The sequence below is a fragment of the Mytilus edulis genome, chromosome 10 (genome assembly GCF_963676685.1).
Source record: "Mytilus edulis chromosome 10, xbMytEdul2.2, whole genome shotgun sequence".
In the NCBI taxonomy this organism is placed as follows: Eukaryota; Metazoa; Mollusca; class Bivalvia; order Mytilida; family Mytilidae; genus Mytilus; species Mytilus edulis.
This window is the reverse complement of record NC_092353.1, coordinates 50,742,485-50,755,452: the sequence shown is the minus strand read 5'-3', so window position 1 is coordinate 50,755,452 and position 12,968 is coordinate 50,742,485. Positions and strand designations below refer to the sequence as shown.

At 32.2% G+C, this 12,968-nt stretch overlaps 1 long non-coding RNA gene across 1 annotated transcript; it reads left to right on the top strand.

Annotated features, from left to right (window-relative positions):
* The first annotated feature begins 631 nt into the window (after positions 1–631).
* Positions 632–6,741, top strand: LOC139492478 (uncharacterized). The gene is made up of 3 exons (XR_011656855.1): positions 632–755; positions 4,306–4,400; positions 6,198–6,741. It is a non-coding gene; the product is annotated as an uncharacterized lncRNA (long non-coding RNA).
* Positions 6,742–12,968: the final 6,227 nt, after the last annotated feature.

The window sequence follows — 12,968 nt, the reverse complement described above, 5'->3', positions numbered from 1 at the left end:
GTGGGACATACAAATCAGAAAGAAACTAATCTAATCTAAACCAGAAAAGAAAACGTGCAATAAAATTAAACTAGTAGCATGTTAAAGATGAAACTGAACAAAACGGGCGCTATCTTATTGCTTATTGCTTTACAGATAAAGTTAAATTAAAGAGCATCACATGATGGTACATAAAACCTGAAACAGTCAATATTTGGAGAGAGAAAATTCTCCATTAAAGACATCAAAATATTCCCAAAAATGTGAAATTGTGTGATCATTAACACTCGGATATGTACCGGCCCTCAACAGCATAACAAGTAGGAATCAACTGTATTTTAAAATTCGTGACACGAAATCTCTACACGTACTTAACAAAACCCAAAAAAAGACTTTAAATTCTAACAACCGAAATTTAATTTCAGTCTGTGTATCGTTTATGTCAATCTCTTACACGTCCCCCATGATAATAATCCTACAATCTCATTTGGATTCGTTATAACAAGCTAAAGAATTAACCGTATTTTACGAAAATTCGTTTGAAAGTGCATTCACCTGCACAATCGGAATGAATTTCACTGTATCATAAATATATGCAAATCTGACTTGAAATATTCCAAAATCAATAGATATCATGTAAATAAGTAAACACATGTTACCATGCTTTACGTGGATATAAATATGTTATTTACAAAAAAAACACATTCTGGATGAAATAAGAAACCTATCCATATGGTAACGAACCGAAGTTTTTATCGGAATAAAATTAGCAAAAAGTAAGTGCGACCTTTTTAGTATATTAACACTAGGATTGTTTTTAAACTGGGTTTTTGGTATTACTTCCTTTAGAATACACGTGCTTATGCAAATATACAAATGTTTCCACCGTGTAAAAAATAATAAATTACCAGTAGTGAGATTAGAATTTTGATGAAGAAACCGGCAAAATCAAAGTATACATGTATCTGGTTTTTTTTAGGATACGTTTTTATTCATTTAGATAGATCTCGACATACCTTTACACGGCCGACACTCGGCTAACCGAGAGATTGGTCGGTTAATCTATATTGAGTATGCGGCTATATCGGCGGTTGGTCTGTTAATCGGGTTGGCTAAAGTCTGTTAATCAGGTGTTATCGAGAAAATCATTGAAAACTCAGCATGTTTCATTGTATAACCTTTTAAATATATGTTTATCATAAAAAATATTTATGTCTAACAGAACTATTCAATGTACTGAATCCAGTGGTGTAATTATTACTTTTCTAGCTTCTATGTACGATCTATAAAATGAAAAGGCAAGTTACTCATCAATAAATTTATACACATTTTACACACACAAAATGTACACATAATGATACTTGTGTTGAATTTACTTGCATGCAATATTTTGAACATCGAAAAAAGACAGACATTATGTGTGTTAACCAAATTGATATCATTGTGTGAAAAATCTACACGAAAATCCGTATTTTGGTGACATAAATCAATCTTTTTTTAAAACCTGGTCTGTTAATGGGTCGGATGTATAAAACCCGGTGTGTTAATTGGTCTGTTAAGAGTTATGAATGACAGTAAAAGTATAATTTTATTACTATATAGTTTGTTAATATGGTAGGCTCAAGACGAGCGGCTAAAATATACGGAAACAACACTTGAGCAATGGAACATAAAATATATACGGAAACAAAACATGAGCAATGCAATATAATATATACGGAAACAAAACACATGAACGATTAACAATTTAGGCAATGGATATTGAAAATTGATAAAAGTGGTTTCAAAAAGTGTTAAATTAAAGTAAAATTAATTTTATCCGAGAATGGTCGCATATATTCTGTGGATTCTGTTTTATTGTCATGAATGACACCAATTTGTCATCTACATTGGTAACCAGTATATAAATCAGAGATTAACGTCGTAATGTAACTTAACATCAGTAAGTAAAAATATATTGGGATGCCTAAATATAAAGAATAGAGAAAGAATAATGAGTAAGATAAATAAAATGAATAGAAAAGTAACATAACAATTTAAAGAATACAGAAATAATCAACACCCCAATTCGACCCTCATGGTATACGCGAGAATCTGGATGGAGATACAGAATATAAATAAAAGATAAGGACAGTAGAGAGTGATGCATTGCTAAAAAAAGAGAGGCAAAAAACAATAATTGTTTAAGAATAAAGACATGAAACCACCCTGGGTGTTGAAACAGTAACGGATTGCGATGTACTCATATTGGTAACAAATGCTTGAAGTTTACATGTGGACAACTACAGTTCTCCACTGCACATATATAGAAAAGGAACTAAACGGAATAACATGAATTTAAACTTAATACAACCAAATGTAGCTGCATTCGCTCCTTTCCATTTACTTCTTTAGAATGATTTATAAACAACAGATGATTAAGTAATAATAGACAAGAACCAATTGGATGATGCTGACGAATTAGGGTTAAACGTCCAGTGACAAATATCATGTGCATATGAGAACGACAACACGTTATATGTACCCTGTGTTGTATTAGAAAGACACGTTCAGTCGGATTTGAGAACATGCTACTTTTTGCAGACATAAAAATTAAGGCTGATTGAAATCGTTCATAATAAATTCATGCATATTCCAGCGGCCAACCCAGATCACGCAATATTGAAGTGACACACTCTTCAATAAAATGCAAAGAAAGTCAAAATAAAAATGCGTTTACTGGAAGGATAGTGCTGCACCGTGTTATCATTTTTTTTACTCAAGAATCCCTCATTCTTAACTTTTTCAATGGGAAAATATAAAGGGAGCAAAACTATTTTCGTGGCTAAATAACTCTTAACTGACACAATTTCAATTGTCCAACCCATTAACAGACTTTATAACCCATAATTTTCACTAAAACGTGGTATTACTCACTTTATATTACAATAATGAAATATTTACTAATGTCAATTTATATGCAAGAACCAAAGTAGTATTTTGTGTCTTTTAAATGATATCTAAAATTGTTTGTTTCGCCTTTTATTAAAAAAATTGCTATGCGTGTAGTCATAAATACTACATACTTGCGCGACGCCTTTTACTTTTACTGAAAACTGCGCAGACTATGAAATGTTTTTAAAGGTGGAAAATGTTCTATGATAGATATCATTTTGTCAGACACTTTTCTTTTTTTGATTTGATTGTTATAATATGCCAAAAATCTGTATATTTGATAGAGTTTAACATTAAATTGTGCGTTTTACTCTTAACAGACGTATAGCCAACCCGATTAACAGACCAATCTCCCATATAGCCGCATACTCAATATAGATTAACCGACCAATCTCTCGGTTAGCCGAGTGTCGGCCGTGTTTATTGTCCTATAAAATGAAGTCTTTCATTTTAATCTGATAAAAGTCAAACAAAATGTTTGACTATGTTGACATTTTGATCTATTTCTTCCTTCGTTATGAATTTACAAATGTATTAAAGAATGATTTTGACTAAGCATTGAAACGTAGAACTGTTATTTATCTATTTGTATAGTGAGACATATATAATTGTTTAATGTTGTCTATCTCTGTCTTTATCTTTTATAGAGGACAATGTAAGTTCTACGTCTGATCCTTTTTATCACATATGTAAAAGTAAATAAAATAAGTTTAGATGGAAGAGGGGCGAAAGATACCAGAGGGATAGTCAAACTCATAGATCGAAAAAAAAAACAAAAAACTAACAACGCCATGGCTAAAAAAATAAGAACACAAACAAACAAATAACAGTACACAAGAAACAACACGAACACCAACAAAAACTTGGGGTGATCTCAGGTGCTCCAGAAGGGTAGGCATGAATGTATATATATTCTAGACTGCAAAGAATTATTTAGAAAATGAAATTACTTTTATCCTGAATAAATCGATTTGAATTTGAACATGTTCAAGACGTTCAGATTAATAACCACAAGAGAACTACAATTTAACTTCAAAGAAGGTGGGGATCATGTTTTTTTTTCTAAAACAATAATATTATGATCCATAAATTAATAAAAACAAATAATCAAGCCAAGCAGATGCACGCAAAAAATCTCAGTGACTCAGACAAAAAACCGTAACCTTTTTTGAAGTTCAAAAGTTAAATGGCTGCTCAATAAGTCGTACAGAAAAAACGGTAAGGGATAATTAACAAACAACTTAATAAGTGAAATTTGTTTGGACATAGAACACTGTGCTACATTTTTATTTGTCTGATTGCAGTTCTGCATCAATGAAAAGCTACATTTTTATTTGTCTGATTGCAGTTCTGCATCAATGAAAAGCTACATTGTTATTTGTCTGATTGCAGTTCTGCATCAATGAAAAATGGAACGAAACATACCTCAAAGTCAAGGTCATTAACGAGGTTAACATGTAAACGTGCTATCCGTAAACTAGCTAGCAGTAAGTATTATGAGGTTACATCATATGATTGACATGAGACCGTGTAAAATGACGGGAAATTTGAAAAAAAAAAAATATTTTTTTAATTTGGTGCCATGTAATAGGGCCACATAGGGAAATATTATCTAAAATGATGGGAAACTCGATCCGTTTCTGTACTATCTTTTCGTTTTAACTGACATGTTTATCAAATTGTATCTAATATAACACAAAATAATAAAGCGGAATTATCAAATACTAGACAAACTTATCGGAATCGAATACCTACTGGGATTCATTGTCTAACAATTAATAATATGTGTTATTCAATCAAAGTTCGTCACATCGTTGTGCTCAAGTCTGACTCGTTTCGTACTTTATACCAGCATTCACCGCCGAGTTAAAAAGTTTGGATAGCCAAAGCTGGATCGAGGATTTGTATAGCAGGAACCAATCATCTCCTCATAAGTGCACTGTATATATAACTTGCACTTTACATTATCTTTGAACACTTGCAAGATCTTAAAATAGTTTGTTCATGTTATGTTACTCTCAATGAAGTTAATTAAATTGATTATTGGAAATCCCTTCGCATATATGCATCAGTTACTGCTACAACAACTTAAGATCATGGCCTTATTACATAAATCAATGATTTAACTTATTTCAATATGATTAAGTAATCCTTGTTAAGTTGTTGCAAATGCAAAAGTTCTTACAATTAGACAGCTTGTCGTAAGACTGCATCTAGGAGTCTATAGTTGCTTTGTACCACAACTAATAGGTCATTTTGAACTTAATTCATATCTCCGTTAAATTAGATAAGTTTTACATACCGAATGTCTAAGTAACTTATCATTTTAGATCATTTTGAACTTCATTCTTACGTTAATTAGTTAAGTTTTACCATAGAAGTAAAGTGTAACCATGGAAGTTAAATGATATAATACTTCCATGGTTTTACATACAATTTCTAAGCATGGAAGTATTACGTCTATGGCATAAGAAACTTAACATTTACAGCCGATTGCAATGAGTATGTAGCTAAAGGTAATATCTTTGGTTAGCTTGCTATAGCTGAACCGCAAAGTCATTGTAAGATAAGGTATACTACCCTGCTTTCGAAGTAGCTTAGTCCTACAGACAGATAGATTGGTTATCTGTCGGACTAGTCTACTCTTAAAGGAGGGTAGTTTACCTAACCTAATTATGACTTCATGGTTCAGCTAACAAGCAACCTAACCAGAGATACTATCTTTAGCTTCATACTCATTGCAATCAGCTGTAAAGGTTATTTTGAACTTCATTCATATCTCCGTTAAATTAAATAATTTTTGCATACAATGTCTAGACGTTATTAACATTTTAGATAAACTTGTTATATAATTGGTATGGGTTTAAATCATGATATCCGCCGATTGAAAGTCCAATGTATATAAACCTTTGTCTTGCTGACCTTTATTAGAATATATCAAAGTTCAATTCTCGTCTCCTCTTAAATTACTTTTTTACTTTTTTTCTGTGAAGTGTTTTACAAACAACATTTTTTTCTTTGATCGTTGTATAAAATACCTTTGGTGGCCGGTTAATGTTGTTTCGCGTTTTTGCCTTTTCGCCTTTTCTGATTTCTGCATTTTTGCCCATAAGAATACGAAAGGCGAAAACGCGAAATGGCCACCATAATTATATGCCGATTTCATCCGAGTTGATTTCTGAGATAATTTGTACATACATTAATACAATATTTAGGTTATTCATTACATCTTATGTTACAGAGTTAACTTTATAAGAAATAATTAGTTTGTTTTCACTTTGCAGGATTTGGTAGGTTGTTGTGTGTAAGGGATCCTTCTTATTGTGGAGACGGATGGCAGTATGGAAATATAACTAAAACTTGGATATGGATGGGTTAAAGAACTTTAAACAAAATTCTGAAAAAAATCAAATATAAAGAAAAAGAAAAAAAAGATACATTGTGTATAAATTGCAAATTTACATGTAGCTAAAACATCAAAAGAAAAAGTTAAAATGAATAAAAAATATCATTTACAGCTAATTCCTAATGCATGTAGAACAAAACATTGGTTAGCTTGCTTGCTTTTTTTGTATATTGTAAAATCTTTAGGATAACACTCAATTAAATTCAAATATAATATATAAAGTTTAAACTATGCCTATATATATTGTTTAAAGATGTCAATCTTATTTACAAAGCTTGTATAAACAATTATACAAACAAAGCAAGCAAGCCAACCAAAATTTTGCTTTGCAAGCATTAGGAAATCAGCTGTAACATTATTTTAGTTAAAACAAAAGGGATGGGAATAATGAAATAAAAATAAAATATATGTGGTTGTCTAAACGATGTTTTTGTCTGTTGATTGTCATGCAGTTGATATTGTTATTGTGAGCGGTCAATACCTAATCCTTACATAAGGCAGTGGTGTAAAAAAAAAGGCGGAATAACATAAATGCTTGTCTTCATGAAGTTGTCGACGTGTGCTTAACAGAGTCGAATACTTGAAAATGATGAGAAATGTTTATAATAGTCTCAGACCAAAGGAACAACCAGAAAACAACAAAAAATCCTCGACTTGCATAGGCGGATTCAAAGTGGGGTGTCCGCCTCCATTTTTGTGGGGGAAAATTGGTTGATTATGTAAGGAATCACTGAAGCATGACTGGAGCCCCCCCCCCCTTTTATGAAAAGTTTTGGATCCGCTACTGACTTGGTACGAATATAAATTCATTTTAGCTAATCTGCCTTTCTATTGACATAACAACTATTAAGGACAAACAGAACTGTTCAGTCAGGATTCTACTTCGTCAAAATTATCTCCCCATTACGCCAGTTCATTTTCACAATCGTAGAAATGGAGGCCATTGTAGGGATGACGCGCTGCCAATTTTGCTCTTGAAAACCGATAAATTCAGTGGTTGAAGATTATAAACCCTAGTTATCACACACAAAAAAATTGTATTTTTTCGAAGATATGCATTTTCATCATCCAATCAAGACTGTCGTCAAGTAATTTTATTAAAAAATAGCTATTCGAACACACCTTCTCTGCTTTCGTGATTCATTAGATAGGTATTTCACTTGATCCATATATTTCATCTTTTCGTACTGTGATTTTTTTATGTTATAAAATCAACCTGTAGCTTTGATATATAGAAATGATAGAATCTGAAGCGATATGATATATAAATATATATGATATATAAAATACTCTTGTTTTGTACGTTTTAAAGACAAAATATGCACCTCAAACACGCCCTAACATAAAAAGGTGCACTCGATTTTCTCTTTTTGATACAATTGTTAACCATTTTGGGTTATTTTTTGGGGGGGTTCTTTCTTGAGTCACATAATGGAACACGAAAATTACTGAACTAATAGATTGATATGTTCTCCGTCAGTGGTAAAAAAAAAAATCAAAGAGCTGAAAGCTCTGAAGAAAAATGACGCCACTGTCTCTAATATTGGGATAGTTTTTATGCAAGTCTTGATTTTCACATACCTTAATTAGTTTAACAATGCAACATGTCTCGTAAGCATATAATTGATTCTTGTATATGTGTGTGTGTGTGAAGTGAAGGTGACAACTGGCTGTTTTTTTAAGATAAATGAATAGGTCAAGACTACCTGAATTTGTACAAATAAATACCGTAGAAAGGCTTGTATATTTCTCACTGGTACATAGTCTGAATCCGGGTCCGTTCGCGCCCCATTCACGTTTGCGCCCACTCATGTTTGCCCCCTTTCACTTTCACACCCTACATGTTCGCACCCAATCTTAATTGGTTTTGTGTTTAATAACTCTGTAAGCAAGTGTTTTCTTATAAGTATAATTGTTGTCATTGTCTCAAAATAAAGTGTTGAATAAATCCTAATCATGTTTTGGATAGGGTATTGTTAAAAATAATAATAATCCTTTCTAAATAAAGTGGTATTTTGTCAATGTTTTATTTTGTGTTGAATAACTCTTAATCATGTTTTGGTTAATGTATTGCTATAACTTTGTTTCATTGACTTGTTTCAAAATGAAGTGAGATTCTGACTATGTTTTTTTCTGTGTGTTGAATAAATTTTATCATGTTTTGGTTATAATAGTGGATTGCTATATTTTGGTTCCTATATTTTATTGCTTCGTTGTTTCAGATCAAAGGGACCAAGCTGTTAAAAACAATTATCTTTTGTGTTTTTCCTTTAAAATCTTCAATGTTTTACTCATACCAAGCTATAAATACATTCAGTATTTACACCAAAGCAATTTAAAACAACAATCATGATTTTCCAAGTATTCAACTTGAATTTGAATTAAAATTGGGCGCGAATGAGTAGAGTGCGAACGTGTAGGGTGCGAAAGTGTATTGGGCGCGAACAGACCTGATACCACAGTCTGAACCCCCTTCTCCCACAAAATATTAAGTAAATAATCTTTTTGTTACTTTTATCAAAGGTCTAATGAAACTCAGGTAATTTCAAACATTTGTCAAAGAATTCTAGTCAAACCAGCAGCTGGTTAAATTGGCACCTGGACAAATCAGCACCTGGTTAAATCAACACCTGATATAGTCAATTCGTCACCCATGTTAAATATATATTTTTAACAGTATTTTAAGCAAAAAGAGTAAAAATAAGAAAGGGGTTGCCAGAATTTTTTCAGTATTTAAGCAAAAAGAGTTAAATACTAACTTTCACATTTTTGGGTGTTCATGTACATTTTGTATATATATTTATTATTCTCAACCAGGGTTGGCAAAGTATTACCCGCCCGGGAAAACCCAGGCGGGAATTCCCGGGTTTTCCCGGGCTGGGCAATACTTCCAGAAATGGGTAATACTGGGTAATACTGGGCAATAAGACTTTTTAAGCTTATTTTAACACAAAATAGTAAAGTCTTGTTGTAGTTTCATAGTATTATAGCTAAATATATACATTTTATACAGATAACCATTGAGAGTCATGTTTCTAGAAGATTGAAAATTCAATTTCATTCTTTTCTCCACTACTTCTATGTACTAGGCAGAATACAAAATTTGAATATTTTAGGATTATTAATACCTTTTTAATTTCCATGTATTGTTTCAACTATCCAAACTTTAAAAAAAAGCATTTTATAGTAATGTTTATGTGAATTATAAATTTAAATGTCTATGCAATCATATTGCTAACTAAACACCCTACAGGGTCAAGTCATTAACCCTTATAGAAATGAAAAGGCTGAATATTGTTATATAAACATATCAATGTCCTAATCTGAATAATTACTTATTAATTATTGATGTATATATAGATAATGCAAAAGTAATTTTTCTTACATGTTCTTGTTAATTCTTAATGTAAGATATATACATTTGAAAAATGAATTCTTTGAATTTATGTTAACAGTTTGACCAATCTAGACGAGAGGGTGATTTAATAGTCTTTCAGAAGAGAATTATTGATAAAGGCCTTTTCCATTAATATTTGTGTAATGTGTGCCTACATGTTTACTAGTCTCATAGTTGCAAGAATAGTACTTTTTCAAATGTATATAAACTTGTATTATCACTCTTAAACAAGTAAACTAATTTATAAATCACAATGTGTTTATAAATATCTTAAATGTATTGCAATTGAGTTTGATCACTGAATCCTCTTTAAAATTCAGGCCAGTATTTTATATTACCCAGTATTGCCCAGTATTACCCATTAAAACCCAGTAAAACCCGGGTTTTCCCAGTATTTCCCACTGGACTGGGCAATACTCATAAAACCCGGGTTTTTGCCAACCCTGTTCTCAACTAAATGACTTTTTTGGTGTATTTTTAATGTAATATATATGAGTAGTCCAAATAATTATTACGTCTGGCAAGGCTTTTTTAATTTTATTCTGGGACACCTTCCTATGACCGCAAGGCTATGTTAATTATTTTCTGGGACGCCTTCCTACGAACGTCGTAGGAAGGCGTCCCAGAAAAAAAATAAAATATCCTTGCCAGACGTCATAATTATTTGGACTAATACATGATATATTGGATATTTTTATGCATTATTTTAACCAGTTGAGCATTTTACGGGATTTTTGGTTTAATGCTGTTTAAACATGTTAAACTTTACTGAAAAAAACACCTTAAATTTGCTAATTATTTGGCATGAAAGTTTGATTTATTGAAAGGGACTCATAGTTTTCCATTTTATTTTAATAATTGTCTTATTGTTAGAACAACAGTTGGGTAAGGGCTTCGTTGTTTACCTTTATACACAACAACATATTCACTTTGGTTTCCTTGTTTACCTAAATACACAACAACATATTCACTATGTACTTGGTAACAGTTATTAATTAATTGAATAGAAAATATTATAACAAATATTATTGGATGCCGAATTGACGTCAAATAGGTGCCGATTTGACTAGATGCCAATTTAACCAGGTGCCGACTTGACTTGTACGTTTCAATTCCTCTGCGATCGTTTGCGGTATTTTCTTGAGAAAACCTATTTTCCATCATCAAAGAGAAGAAGAAACTGCTTGAAAATGATTCTGGAACGCTTCATGATTGTAAAAATAAGTTTAATTCACTCAAATAACAATTTTGAAACTTGCGATGTTTAAACAGGAAGTTTCAAAAGCACGTGTAAAAGAAGAAATTAACCGGTGAGAGTGGAAATCCGTACATGACAGATATCACTATAGTACGACTTTGAAAGTAAAACAGTTCCATCCTTTTGTAAAACAGTCTTTAAGATACCTATCACATTAATGTTTGAAGGGTCTTAAGCTTATTCAAACCATATAAGTCGGTATGAAACACCAAAACGGAATGAACAATAACCGATTACGTTTTGTAGTTTACAAATTCTAAACTGGTTCCCGTCAAACTACAACACTTTGTTCGAGTGTAGTGGAATACAAGCAGAAACCAGTTAGTTTGTATGAAACCGAGTGTAACCTGGTTCCTGGCTGATAACTACACAATGATCATGCATAATGATAACACAAGCAGATTCCAGTTTGTATGGAAAATAGTAAATACGAAACCAAGCGCGGTAGGCAGAGAAATGTAATGAAGTTCAGGTCGGCAGTTATGGAACAATGACTGCGTCATTTTCCAAAAATCGGAGGTTCTGCATTTTCTACATCCAACTTGATAGATACCCATGTCCTCGACTCGATTCTAATTGTTCTGCATTATTATGTAATAGATAAATGGAAAACTTATTCAAATGGTGTTTTTAAAATAAAACATTTCGTAATTGAGAAGATAATTGTCATTTTATTTGTTTCTATTAACTTTTAAAATGTTTGTTACTATAGTAAACATTACAGTAAGCATTTATCGCCTTCTCTAACAAAGAGCTTCGATTCTTTTGTTCTATTTTAACTGGGTTTCCGCCTGTGTGACCCTCAATTGAATAGAGATGTACCAGGCTTGCTTTTAATATCAGTCAGCATGGTAGATTAGGTCAGGTGAAGGATTGGCGGTTGACAAACAGGTTTAATCCCGCTACATTATTTATTCTGGTCTGTCGGACAGTGTCCCTAGTCATGATCTTATTATATAGAGTATGGTTGTCTTTGGTTGGTATTTTGTTCATGCTGACGGGCTCGATTCGTAGCTTATCATAATATAAGGCAAACGCAACACACGGCAACCACCGGGTACCACGATTACCCAAGAAATACAAGAAAAACGTAATTTCCCAAAACAAACTAATATATCCCGATAACAAGATTTTTGACCGAATTAAATAACATTTGGAGGAGTGAACAATTAAATAAAACACATATACAGCTACTGCTGAAATGTTGTATTATACATGGAAGGTTCGCAAATGGTAAATTTAATAGAGTGTGTTTGCTTTTCGTCCAGTGGCAAACATTTCATCCATATTCGTTACAATAGAAAATTAACCACCTTTATTTTATTGTTTAGTCTAGTTCTCAGCCGCAAATCCCCTGTAAATTTCTAGATGTTAAAGCCAAGTTCCTGGCAGAAAAATACACTCTGGTTCAATTTGTTTTGTTTATCATTTAAATGCAAAGTCAGGCAATGAATTGGTATTACAAATCATGTTTGTATATAGTTCAGAAAGTGTTTAAAGTTATAATACCTTTTTTATGCCCCAATAAGTATGGGGCATTATGTTTTTCGGTCTGCTTCCGTTCGTCTGTCGCGCTTCAGGTTAAAGGTTTTGGTCAAAGTGGTTTTTGATGAAATTGAAGTCCAATCAACTTGAAACTTAGTACATAATGTTCCCTGCGATATGATGTTTCTAATTGTAATGCCAAAATAGAGTTTTTATCCCAACTTCACGGTCCATTGAACATACTAGAATGATAGTGCGTGTGTGGCATCTGTATACTATGGACAGATTTTTGTGTCAATAGTATGATAGTCCCAGGTTTTAGAATGTTTTACTTTTATAAACTATGGCAGCTGGACTTTTGGGAGAATTAACAATTTTGGCATTTGTTTAGAGACAGACTTGCTTAAAATCCTCTTAAAGAAGAGGAGCGAAAGATACAAGAGGGACATTCAAACTTATAGATCGTAAATAAACTGACAATGTCATGGCTAAAAAAGAAAAAGACATAC